Raw genomic sequence first — 12218 nt, 5'->3', positions numbered from 1 at the left:
CCCTTTGCTTGTAGAAAGGGGAAAGCGTAGTTACCTCACTTACCTTTCAGGGTTCTTGTGAGGAAGGGACTTCAAAACTTCAAAGAGGTACATCAATATGAGTTTGTATTTTGGTGATTGTTATACTTAATAGTTATTAATTGTAATTATTAATACTTCTGCAGAGGCAGCTTGGCATAGTAGACAGAGAGTAGGCCTCAGTTAGAAAGACCTGGGATAAAGATTTGCCTCTGACACTGTCTGATTGGCTGTGGGCAAGTCACTTAACCTCTCAATATCTCCAGACAGCTAATATTATAAATTGCAGAGCTGACCTGCAGGTAGAGGGAATGTCCTCAATCGATGTACCAATGAAAACAAACAGATGTGTCCCATACCCATTTATTTGCCTTTCCTCCCTCCCTTGCTTCCTTCCCTCCTTCTCTCTCTCTTTCTCCCTTCCAAGTATGTATCCTTATCTACTATTTGTCTGATTAGTGAGCCCCTGAGCAGGATCAGTACTTCCTGAGGGTCCCTGGCCATGATCTCTTCACTCCCAGCTCAAACCACCCTCTGGACCGTTCTAGCTCCTCACCAGCAAACTTGCCCTGCCCCTGTGTGGATACCCTCTCCTCACCCAGTCATTTGTGGTTCATGTTCTGTCTTCTATTAGAATGGAAGCTACCATCTGATTCCATTGTTTTTATGCTTAATAAATGGTCTCTTTCTCATTCTCTAGATTAAGTCCTCAGCTCCTCTTGATCATACTCTACTGAGTTAATATCTCTTAGCCACCCAGGGTTTCTATAGGACAGTGATCGATCCAGAGTCCAGCACGTGCCATCCTGTGAGAGGAAGACCCCAGCATGTACTCCAACTTAACAATTACCAATCTTTTATTTTCTTTCTTTCTTGATGACAGACTTAGCCAAAGCACCTTTGCTGCCCATGGTAAGCTGTGGTGTGTATGTCTCAGTTTGTGGACTAAACATAAAGATAGAGCTAAAATGAATATGTAGTTGTCTGAAATGTCATAGCTAAGAACGCAAATACCGCCACACTTAAGGACCTATCCTGGCTTGTGAGTGGTAGGAGGCCACCAGCAAGGTTAATCTCTCCAATTCCCAGGAGACAATTGTAAAGTGAATTTAAGTTAGGGGTAAGCTTGCTCCCTGAGTTTGCTTCTGAACAACTGGAAATCCCTCATGGTTCCCTTGGATGCATGGATTCTGTTGGCTTTCCTCATGCATTAAGAGCTATCCCTAGGTCTTGTTTCTTACTTTGAAATAGTTAAAACCTGAGAATGAGAACTGTGATTCCCTAGGAGATCAGCTGTGTAGCACTTTAGACTGCCAAAGCTCTGGAGAATTTCTTCCTTTTCCTCAAACTGAAGTTCTCCAAGGGAGCATACAAGTATTCCAAATGGAAAGGCAATTCTAGCCACGGTGACTTCATTTGGGGTGGGGTGGTGGCATTGAGGAGGGAGCTGCAGACAGTTCTAAATACCAGGAGGAGGAAAACAGGGCGTACTATTCAGTGATGTGTGTTATTATTTTGTCTAAAGAATCTCTGTCACTTCTGAAATGGAAATCCTTCTCCCATCACCCTGGGGTCACACAGGTATCAAGGATTCATTCAAGTAGCGTCTTCTGAACTCTGGTGAAGACCAGGACTTCTCAGTTTGGCTCATTGCTCTGTTTTGAAAATAGATTCACTTGAAAAGGTTTTGAAGCAGAGCAACATGGACAGAAGTGACAAACCCTCCCAGGGACATTGGTAGAAATGAGGCATTTGTGTCTTCAGTATATGGTTTGCCAAAAATTTCAGTGCTGATCTAAGCTTGAATAACTTAAGAAATATAAAGGCTACAAACTTACAAAAACATTATTTAAAAAGTTAATTATGAAAATTTAAGCTAGTGACATGTTTCTCTTTAAAATTTAATGCATTCATAACTCTGGTTGGTTTTCAAACTGTGTAAAAACTTTCCTCAGCTGCTGCTCAGTGATTGAGATCCCACTCATAATCATAGCCTTAAAGTCACTCAAAGAGTGAAGTTTTGATGCACATACGACCTTCTCGATGTGACCCCAGAAGAAAAAGGCTAATGGACATAGATCAGGTGACTGAGGTGGCCAAGCAAGGGAACCTCCTCGACCAATCCTCTGGTCTGAGAAAATGTTATCCAGAAACTTGCAATGCAATGCAGGATGAGTGAGTGGCCCATCTTGTTAAAATTAAAATTTTATTATTCAAAGTTCACAAAGGTAAATAAGGGTAAATTTAAACAAATAACCTTTCAAATAATGCTTTTTTGGGTAAATCTGTAGCAGTTATACCTCTGGAGTTATTAAAGCTAAAAAATATTCTAAAGTGCTACACAGCTGATCTCCTAGGGAATCACAGTTCTCATTCTCAGGTTTTAACTATTTCAAAGTAAGAAACAAGACCTAGGGATAGCTCTTAATGCATGAGGAAAGCCAACAGAATCCATGCATCCAAGGGAACCATGAGGGATTTCCAGTTGTTCAGAAGCAAACTCAGGGAGCAAGCTTACCCCTAACTTAAATTCACTTTACAATTGTCTCCTGGGAATTGGAGAGATTAACCTTGCTGGTGGCCTCCTACCACTCACAAGCCAGGATAGGTCCTTAAGTGTGGCGGTATTTGCGTTCTTAGCTATGACATTTCAGACAACTACATATTCATTTTAGCTCTATCTTTATGTTTAGTCCACAAACTGAGACATACACACCACAGCTTACCATGGGCAGCAAAGGTGCTTTGGCTAAGTCTGTCATCAAGAAAGAAAGAAAATAAAAGATTGGTAATTGTTAAGTTGGAGTACATGCTGGGGTCTTCCTCTCACAGGATGGCACGTGCTGGACTCTGGATCGATCACTGTCCTATAGAAACCCTGGGTGGCTAAGAGATATTGACTCAGTAGAGTATGATCAAGAGGAGCTGAGGACTTAATCTAGAGAATGAGAAAGAGACCATTTATTAAGCATAAAAACAATGGAATCAGATGGTAGCTTCCATTCTAATAGAAGACAGAACATGAACCACAAATGACTGGGTGAGGAGAGGGTATCCACACAGGGGCAGGGCAAGTTTGCTGGTGAGGAGCTAGAACGGTCCAGAGGGTGGTTTGAGCTGGGAGTGAAGAGATCGGACATTTGTAGTATAGTTTGGGGGGTGAGGTGGGATAAGCGTTTATAGAGAGCCTACTATGTGCCAGGAATTATGCTAAGGGCTTTATAAATATCTCATTTAATCCTTGTGACAACTCTGTGAGGTAGATGATATTATTATCTCCATTTTTTACGGTTGAGTAAACTGAGGCAAACAAAGGCTGTGACAGGCCCAGCATCATACCACTAGTAAATATCTGAGACTGGACTTGAATTCTTGACTTGAGGCCCTGTGCTCTATCTCCTGTGCAGCTTAAGTGACCCTACACAAGACTTACTGCTCAGGAGGCAGCTTGATTCATTGGTTGGAGTACAGGAATTAGAGCCCACTAGTCCTGGCTTTGAATCCTACTTCTGATAGTTGTACTCTTTGCAATATAGGGGTAACTTACTCCCTTTGCCTCAGTTTCTCCATCTGTAAAAAGAATAATGGTATCTGGGATACCTAGATCACAGGGTTGTTGTGAGGTTGAAAAGAATGGGGATACAAAAAATAAATAACATAGTTAATGACAGGGAAGAATTAAAATGAACTTTATTTTTTCCCCTCTTCATTAAAAAAAGTCCCTTTTTAGAGTCTGACTACAAGGTGGCATTTAACATTCTTCAGCACAAAGCACAGTGGGAAGAATACTAGACTGAAAGTCAAGAAAGATTCTAGTTCTAATCCTGCCTCTAACAGGTGATTATGGTGACTATGGACAAGGCACATAACCTCTTGGAGACTCAGTTTCCTCATCTGTAATTTTTTGGGGGTATGTTTCTGGATGGCATCAGTGAAGAGAGCCCTAGCCGAGGATCTTCCTTTCCCAATGAAGACTCTCCTATGGCAAGCCATGGAGTGTATGTCTCCTTCTATTTACTTAGAGAGATGCCTGGGAACATTGAGAGGTCCAACGATTTTTTGCAGTGCTGTAGACTAATTTATGCCAGAAGCAGAGCTTGAAAACCAATCTTCTTAACTCCAAGACCAGCTGTGCCACACTGATACCATGCTGCTGCCTTCTCTGGAGAATGGGGATAAAACTATAGCATGTCCCAAAATTTATGGTAAAGTTTTAAGCCAATATAAATTTTTTTTGGAGGGGGGAAGGCAGGGAAATTGGGGTTAAGTGACTTACCCAAGGTCACACAGCTAGTGAGTGTGTCAAGTGTCTGAGGCCAAATTTGAACTCAGGTCCTTCTGACTCCAGGGCTGGTGCTCTACTCAGTGTACCACCTAGCTGCCCCTAGCCAATATAATTTTAAACTGCACTAAGACTTTTGGGGCTAGGTAGCACAGTGGATAGAGTGCTGGGCCTGGAGTCAAGGAGATTCATCTTCCTGCGTTCAAGTCTGGCCTCAGACACTTACTAGCTGTGTGACCCTGGGCAAGTCACTTAACCCTATTTTCCTCAGTTTCCTCATCTGTAAAATGAGCTGGAGAAGGAAATGGCAAATCACTCTAGTATCTTTGCTAAGCAAACCCCAAATAGGGTAACAAACAGTCTGACATGACTGAAAAAATGACTGAACCACAAGACTTTTGGGACACTTTGTACCACCTATCACACAGGTTTTTAAGGAGTCAAATGAGATAAGGCATGTAAAGTGCTCTGTAACTACCAGCTATTATTATTGTAGGTCGGTTGCTGCCATGATCACATTTCATTATTCATAAGCACTAATGGGTATTTTAGAAGCCACTAACAGCCATTTGGGTTCCCTTTAATATCACTCAGTTATTTCCCAAATTACACTGGATCCATTCTGTAAGGAATCCTTGGAAGAAGATGAGTAGCCTTTGATAGCTGGGTCAGTAGAGGAGACAAGATGGAATAGCGTTTCCTTTAAAGACCCTGGGGAAGGTTATGAGTTAAAAGGGCCCTTAAGACTGTAGCTACAGGGAATAAAGTCTTCCCCAAATATCAGAGAACAAGCTGATTTGAGGGTGGAACCCGTTTTAAAAAATGAACCCTTGACTGGCCACAATTAATTTACCTGCTGATTAGGGACAGAATTCACGGAAGCCTTTCTTACTAGCTATTTGTCATCTGAGCTTAACAGCTGGGGCTGGGTGACACTTAGACGTCCCCAGGTGCTCAGTCTCACATATGAAAAATGTTCCATAAGTATAAAAGCTGCAGAAAAAAATAACACCAGTGTTTGGGTGGAAGGATATTTAAAGAGCATCACTTCTCAGAGTGTTTATGGTTTTAGAAAGTGACTAACAGACCTTCTTTTGCTTCCCTGAAAAATCAATACTGTTAATGGTCCATACATACTCCCCTTATTGCTTTTCTCTAGTTCATGCTACCGTGGAGATACTCCTGCACTCAAATCTGCTGCTATTAGCTTGGGAGACAGAAGGAGAAAAAAAGATGAAAGGAGTTTCTTTCACCCTCAGTTTAAGAGTGTATATTCTTTTTGGCATAGTGCATTCAGGCTAACCTTCCTCAGGCTTTATTTCCTCTGGAATTCATTTTCTGCTGGGACTTAATAGGAAAATGACATAGTCTTCTATTAGATTCTTATGAGTTGGAAGCCCCAAGAGAGCACCCTGAATATTTGGGAGAGGCTGTAGTTAAAGGGATCTAATGCCTTTTCTATAATTGTATTGCATCCCTAAATTCATCTGCTCTCATTCCTCCACCTCTACTTCTTCTAATTTGCTGTGTCTGTCATGTTATACCCTGACTCAATAAACTTTGTTGTTCAGTTGTATCCGACACTTCAGGATGCCATAAACTGTACTGTCCGCGGGGTTTTCTTTGCAAAGGTACTGGAGTGGTTTGTCATTTCTTTCTCCAATGGATTAAGACAAACAGAGGTTAAGTAATTTTTCCAGGATCACACAGCTAGTGTCGGAGGCTGGATTTGAACTTGGGTCTTCCTGACTCCAGGCCCAGTACTCAATCCTTAATCCACCTAACTGCCCTTTTCAGGAGGCTTTTTTTTCTGATCCCTATACCTGCTAGTTTTTCCCTCAATTGCCTTGTATTTATATTATCCATATCAATGAATATGATGTTTCCAATAATAGAACAAAAACTCCTGGAGGGCAGGGGCCCTTTTACTTCTGTCTTTGTATCCCTGCTGCCTAGAACAGCTTGAAGTACATAGTGGATGCTCAAAATGCTTGTTGATTGGTTGTTCTCCTATATCGAGTTCTAGCTCTCTAAATGTAGCTCTGCTCTACGGGAAAGTCTTTTAATTTTATTAATTTTTTTCTTTGGCAACCCAACAAACAACCCAAATCTTCTGTCCATGTTTCTCTGAAATTAACTATCATATACATGAGTAATTAGACATGGTTATAAATAGTTATGAATGGATGAGAGCATTTTCAGAAGGCTACTTTCCTTGTTGTGATTAATTTTACATGTATTTACAGGACATTATTCACAATAAGTAAGGCTGTTATCTGTATATTAAAAAAGATCTTAGATGATGCAGTTGGACTATATTATAAGATTATGAGAAAATAGATCCAGTGTTGGAAGAGGCCTTAGAGATCGTCTAGTCAAACTTCCTGAGGCCCCTGAGGTCTCTAAGATTTGAACTCAGTTCCTTCGACTCCAAATCCATTATTTGTTATAGTGATACTACTAGTAGCAAAATGCTAGAATATAGGGAGAGAAGGGAAGGAAAGACTTGAGAAGTCAATCAGACTATTCCCTCCTTCTTCTCTTTCCAGAGTCCTCAAAGCAATACTTTATTTGTCTGCTTACCACACTGAAGGAAGGGTATCTGTCCTTACACAAAAAGGATATACTCCGAGCCATCTGGGTAGCAAATTCCAACGTCTCTATTTTCCAACAGCTGACAATTTTAAGTGAGATGGCATGTTGCTTTAGGAATAGGGCATGGCATTGGAATTAACAAGGATCCTTCTGGTCTGAACACACAATTCAGATGCACTTTGAATATTTTCCACATGCCATCCTAGCAGTTTTGTCTCCAGTCTAATCTGATTTCCAGAAGAGCATTGGCTGGCACGTTAAGGATACTAATTTCTTAAGTCATCCCTCTTTGCTTTAGTTTCTTGAGAAAAGGAAAGAAAACTCCTTGAGAGTGAGAAAGGGAGGCTTTCTTCATGACACTTGCAAATCTTGGCTATTACTCTTCTGAAGATAGATCAATTATGCAAAACTCCTTAAACTTCACTAGATGGTGCTACAAAAGCTTCCAACCTCGTCTGATAAAAGAAAAAAAGGCCATGTATTTTTCCTAAGTAGTATAGCATAACAGGTGGGAAAACTTGAGACAACATCTCAGGTGTAGTGTCTATACAGATTAAGAGGCACATACTCATGGGGCAGAGTTTTAAGGACTTATATTTTCTCTTCAATGTCACAAACTAAATTCATCTTGCTCTTAGTGAGATGAACTGTTTTGAATTCAATTTAAACTCTATATTGGGGACTTTTTTCACTGATGGATATATCTATTTCTCACATTCTCAATGCACTTCTAATAAGCCTAAGTGGATAGAGGCGTTGTACCAGGAGTCAGGAAGACTTTAGTTTGAATTCCTTTTCAGACACATAATCTGGCTACGTGATCCCAGGCAAGTCACGTTACCCTTGAGTCCAAGTTTCCTCAGGCACAGCGTTAGATAGTGTGCTGGCCTGAAGTCGGGAAGACTCATCTTCGTGAGTTCAAATCTGACCTCAGACATGTGTTAGCTATGTGACCCTGGGCGAGTCACTTAACCCTGTTTGCCTCAGTTTCCTCATCTGTAAAATGAATTAGAGAAGGAAATGGCAAACTTTTCTAGTATCACTGCCAAGAAAACCCCAAATGGGGTCACAGAGAGGTGGACACGACTGAAATGACTGGACAACCATAAGAATGTGTATAATAACTGTAGCACTGATCTCACAAGATTATGCTGAGAATTTTCCGAGAATGTATGAAAAATGCTTTATGTAAAAAGTGCTTTGAGTAAATGTCATTTATTATAAACCTATGATCGACCCAAAGCAACATAGTGAAGAAGGCTTTCTCCCAGTATCTGGTGCCCTCATGTTGACTTCAGGATAACCCCAAGTCCCCTTTTGGATCACCAGACTTGGTCTACCTGAATATAACCTATGCCCTAATAATATTTGCTGCATCCTGCCTTTCCAGTCTTGTTACACTCTAGCTACTGCCCTCAGAGTACTCCAGTGACACTCAGGTACTTCAGTGCCATTCCTCACACATGACATCCCATTTCTTGTCTCCATGCCTTTGCGTGGGCTGTCCCCTATGCTTGGAAAGGTCTCCCTCCTCACTTCTCTGTTCTAGCTTCCCTGTCTTAACTTCAAGACTCAGCTCAAATCCTACCTTCTGCAGGTAGCCTTTCCTGGTCTCTTCCTACTCCCGTTCTCCCCTTCCTCAAGGACCTTCCCTTGAAGATTACCTCCCATGTACTGCTGTTGGTGCACAGTTTACATGAAGTCTCCCCCATTAGAATTAGAGTTGCTTGTGGGAAGAAATTGCTTTTTGCCTTTCTTTGTATCTCCTGAGCTTAGGATAGGACCTGGAACATCGTAACCACTTCGTAAATGCTTGTTGGCTGATTTGATCTTTCCTTTCCCTTCCCATCATAAAAATGTTGCTATCTTACTTATTCCCTGAGGAAATTCTATATGATAAATAAGATAAATAAAAGGTACTCATATTTTGTTTGTTGTTCAGTTGTGTCTGACTTTGTGACCCCATTTGGGGTTTTCTTGACGAAGATACTGGAGTGGTTTGCCGTTTCCTTCTCTGATCATTTTCAAATAAAGAAACTGAGGCAGAGTGTCTGAGGCCAGATTTGGACTTGGAAGATGAGTCTTCCTGACTCCAGGCTGGGCACTCTATCCATCACACCACCTTGCTGCTCATGTTTTAGAGAGTGCTAAATGTCCAAAAACATCAGGGCTGCTCACAGGATACTTAGTAATGTTCTAGACTTTGTGTCAAGAATACCTGGGTTCAAGTCTCAGCTCTGTCCCATACTGGTTGTGTGGCCCTGAGGAAGTCATTTAACATAATGCTCTGAGCAATCCCCTAAGACTATAAGTTAAATTATATATGTAAGATATATCAACTACAAGTTAAATAGCAGGTGCAAATCTGTATTGGTGGAGGGAGATTTCTCAAGTAGAGATTTCTATACTAATGAAATCATAAGCAAGTTTAAAAAAAATTGGCCATGTTTACTACCCATCTGAGCTCTCACTTCACTTTTTTGTATCTTAGCTTATTCATCTGTAAAATGGGAATGATCATATATACATACACATATGTATGTATACACACATATACGTAAATATCTATCTGTCTGTCTGTCTGTCTGCATATACCTCATAGGGCTGTTGCAGAGAAGGAAGTTTGGTATTAGAGGCCTGATACTTCCTACCTGTGTGGCCCTGGAGAAGTTCCAACCTCTCTGAACCTCTAGCTCTTCCTATGAGTATATAATCTCTAATATCCCACCAATTACAGAATCTCAGAGTTGCAAGGGAGCTCAGAAGCCATCTATTCCAACTCATACCTGAAAAAAGGATCCCCTTTGCAGCATGCTTGAGAAGTGATCATCAAACCTTTTGTTAACGACCTCAAGTACATAAGAACCTGGTCTCTTCTTGAGGCTATCCATTCTACTTTGGGAAACTTTAATTTTTAGGAAGATTTTCCTTATATCAAGTCTAAAGTTATCTCTCTTCAATTTCTACTCTTTACCCTCATGCCTCACTCCCCACCTCCTCCTTCCACTGGTAAGTTTCTTCATCTTGAGGAAGGTCCCAGGCCATCTATCCTTCATTTTTTGGATTTCACCACCAAGCCTCACTCCATTGCTTTTCAACTCCCATTTTTGTGTTGTCTTTCCCTTTTAGAATGTAGCTCCTTGAGGGCAGGAAATGTCTTTTCACTTGAATTTGTGCTGTTGTCATTTATTGCAGTGCCTAGCATATGGTAAGCACTTAATAAACGCATGTTGACTTGACTCTGGGGTGAAGCAGGACAAACTTCTTCCATATGAAAATCCTTAAACTATTTCAAGGCAGTTATCACTTTCCCTCTAAGTCCTCTTCTTCTTCAAACATCCCCATATCTTTCAGACAATGAACTTGAGGCCCTTAACCATCCTTCTCTTGACCCTCAAGTTTATCAACGTCCTTCCTAAAATACAGTATTCAGAACTGTGAATGCAATACTCCAGCTGCGTCTGACCATAGCAGAGTATGGTGATGCCTCAGACCTCTTGAGTACTTGAAAACTATTGCCTCTTCTAGTGCTGCCTAAGATTGGTTTAGCTTTCCGAGCTTCCATATCACATCTTTAACTCATGTTGAGCTTGTAGTTTAGTGAAATCCCTAGCTTTTCATATTAACAACTTTTTAGTTATTCCTCCCCATCTTCAACTTGTGAACTTGATTTTTGAATTGAAATGTTAAGATTTTACATTTCATTATATATCATCTTATCAGTCAAAAATATTTTTGGATCTTTTCTGTCATCCAATGTATAAACTCTCTGTCTCTGTAAATCTGATAAGCATGCCATCTATGCCTTTATCCAAGTCATTGACAAAAACGGTAAATGGCCCAGGGCCAAGCACAGATGCCCAGAGCCAGCCAAGGGATCCTTCCTGCCAAGATGATATTGAACCATTAATGGCTACTATTTGAGTGTGGTTATACCACCATTCTGAATCTACCGAGCTGTCTAGTCCACATTTCTCCATTTTTACCTGTAAACAACATGAAACATTGTCAAACCACTTTTCAAAAATTTAGGTAAATGAGATATTATATGGCTGTGTGACCTTAGACTAGATTTATTTAAATTTTATCATATCTTCATCCTATAATAAACTTGAATCTGCTTCAGAAAGTTACTTTATAATAATAACACATCTCCAGACAGTTTAAAAAAAAGAATCATTGTGTTTTCCCCTCAAATTACAACCCCAAAAGGTGCACATTTTAGGCAGTAGCATACCATGGAGAAAGGGAAGTCGGGGGAGAATGATCAGAAGTACCTTGGTATGCTCTTCAGTAATAACATGCAGTTGGCTTTGCATAAGCCCTTGATTAAAATGTGTGGGCACCTCTCATGAGGTCAAGTTTTCAATGCCAAGAATTCCTTTGAAGGATCAAAATAAAGGAAAAATAAAATCTTAAGTACAGGAATGTCTGTGAAAAGGCCTTTGTGGGAAATTGTTTCATTACAAGAACACAGAATTTTAAAATATTGAGTCCCTTTCTTGCTCATTTTATCCCTACTTTGAAGCATAGACACTTATCTAAAGGAGGATCAATTATAGATTCTTGGTTCCCGGAATGCCACGTAGGTACTTGCACTAACAAAGGAGATTAAACTGGGATTGAATCTTTGTGTCCTGCCACCCCCTTTTTAAGTTGCATTGGGGAAAGTTCCATGGTAAGCTTTATGCGATCTTTCCTTCAAGATAATTTTTGGAGTTTGTGTGACACCTTTTGACAACCTGCAGTCACTTTCTGAACTCTACCTGGGGGGCCCACTGATAACTTCAGTGTTAAGAAATATATATATGCCATCGATTGTTTATAGTATTGTCTTGCTTCCAAAGCCAAGCTTATGGCTTTGCAGGTGTTCCCAGTGTCCATACTCACTAATCTTCCCCCCTCTACTGCCCATCCTTTCCAAGTGCCCCAAACCAGTTTTTCCAAATGCACTCCTTGCTTTTCCCCGTTGTCACTCATGCTTATTGTTGGTCTTTTCCTCTCTTTGGAAATAGCAGTCAGCCCAGTTGGGTGTCTCCTTACTGTCAATCACTTCCCAGTGAAGAAGAAAAATCCTGTCTTTAGATACAATAAGTGACATATAACATTCTTTATAGATTGGAACCCATGGAGAGAATAATGACTCAGTGGAGAGAGTTAACTGTGACTGACTATGGGAAATGTGTAGCTACTCTTGGATTATCTCCAGGATGAATATTAGCAGCCAGAGAGGCTGTTTGGCTTGGTAACTCTCATCAAAAGGTGTCGGTTCCTTACAGGGAAGGGAATTGTGGGTGCTGCAGTCAGAGGGAAAGCTGGCATA

General features: G+C 40.7%; 1 protein-coding gene across 1 annotated transcript in view; it reads right to left on the bottom strand.

Annotated features, from left to right (window-relative positions):
- The window catches only part of GRM3 (glutamate metabotropic receptor 3), a 132582-nt gene that overhangs the window by 34344 nt on the left and 86020 nt on the right, over positions 1-12218 (bottom strand). The window lies entirely within an intron of this gene.

This window comes from Trichosurus vulpecula, chromosome 5, assembly GCF_011100635.1.
Source record: "Trichosurus vulpecula isolate mTriVul1 chromosome 5, mTriVul1.pri, whole genome shotgun sequence".
Classification (NCBI taxonomy): Eukaryota; Metazoa; Chordata; class Mammalia; order Diprotodontia; family Phalangeridae; genus Trichosurus; species Trichosurus vulpecula.
This window is presented reverse-complemented; position numbering and strand designations above follow the sequence as displayed.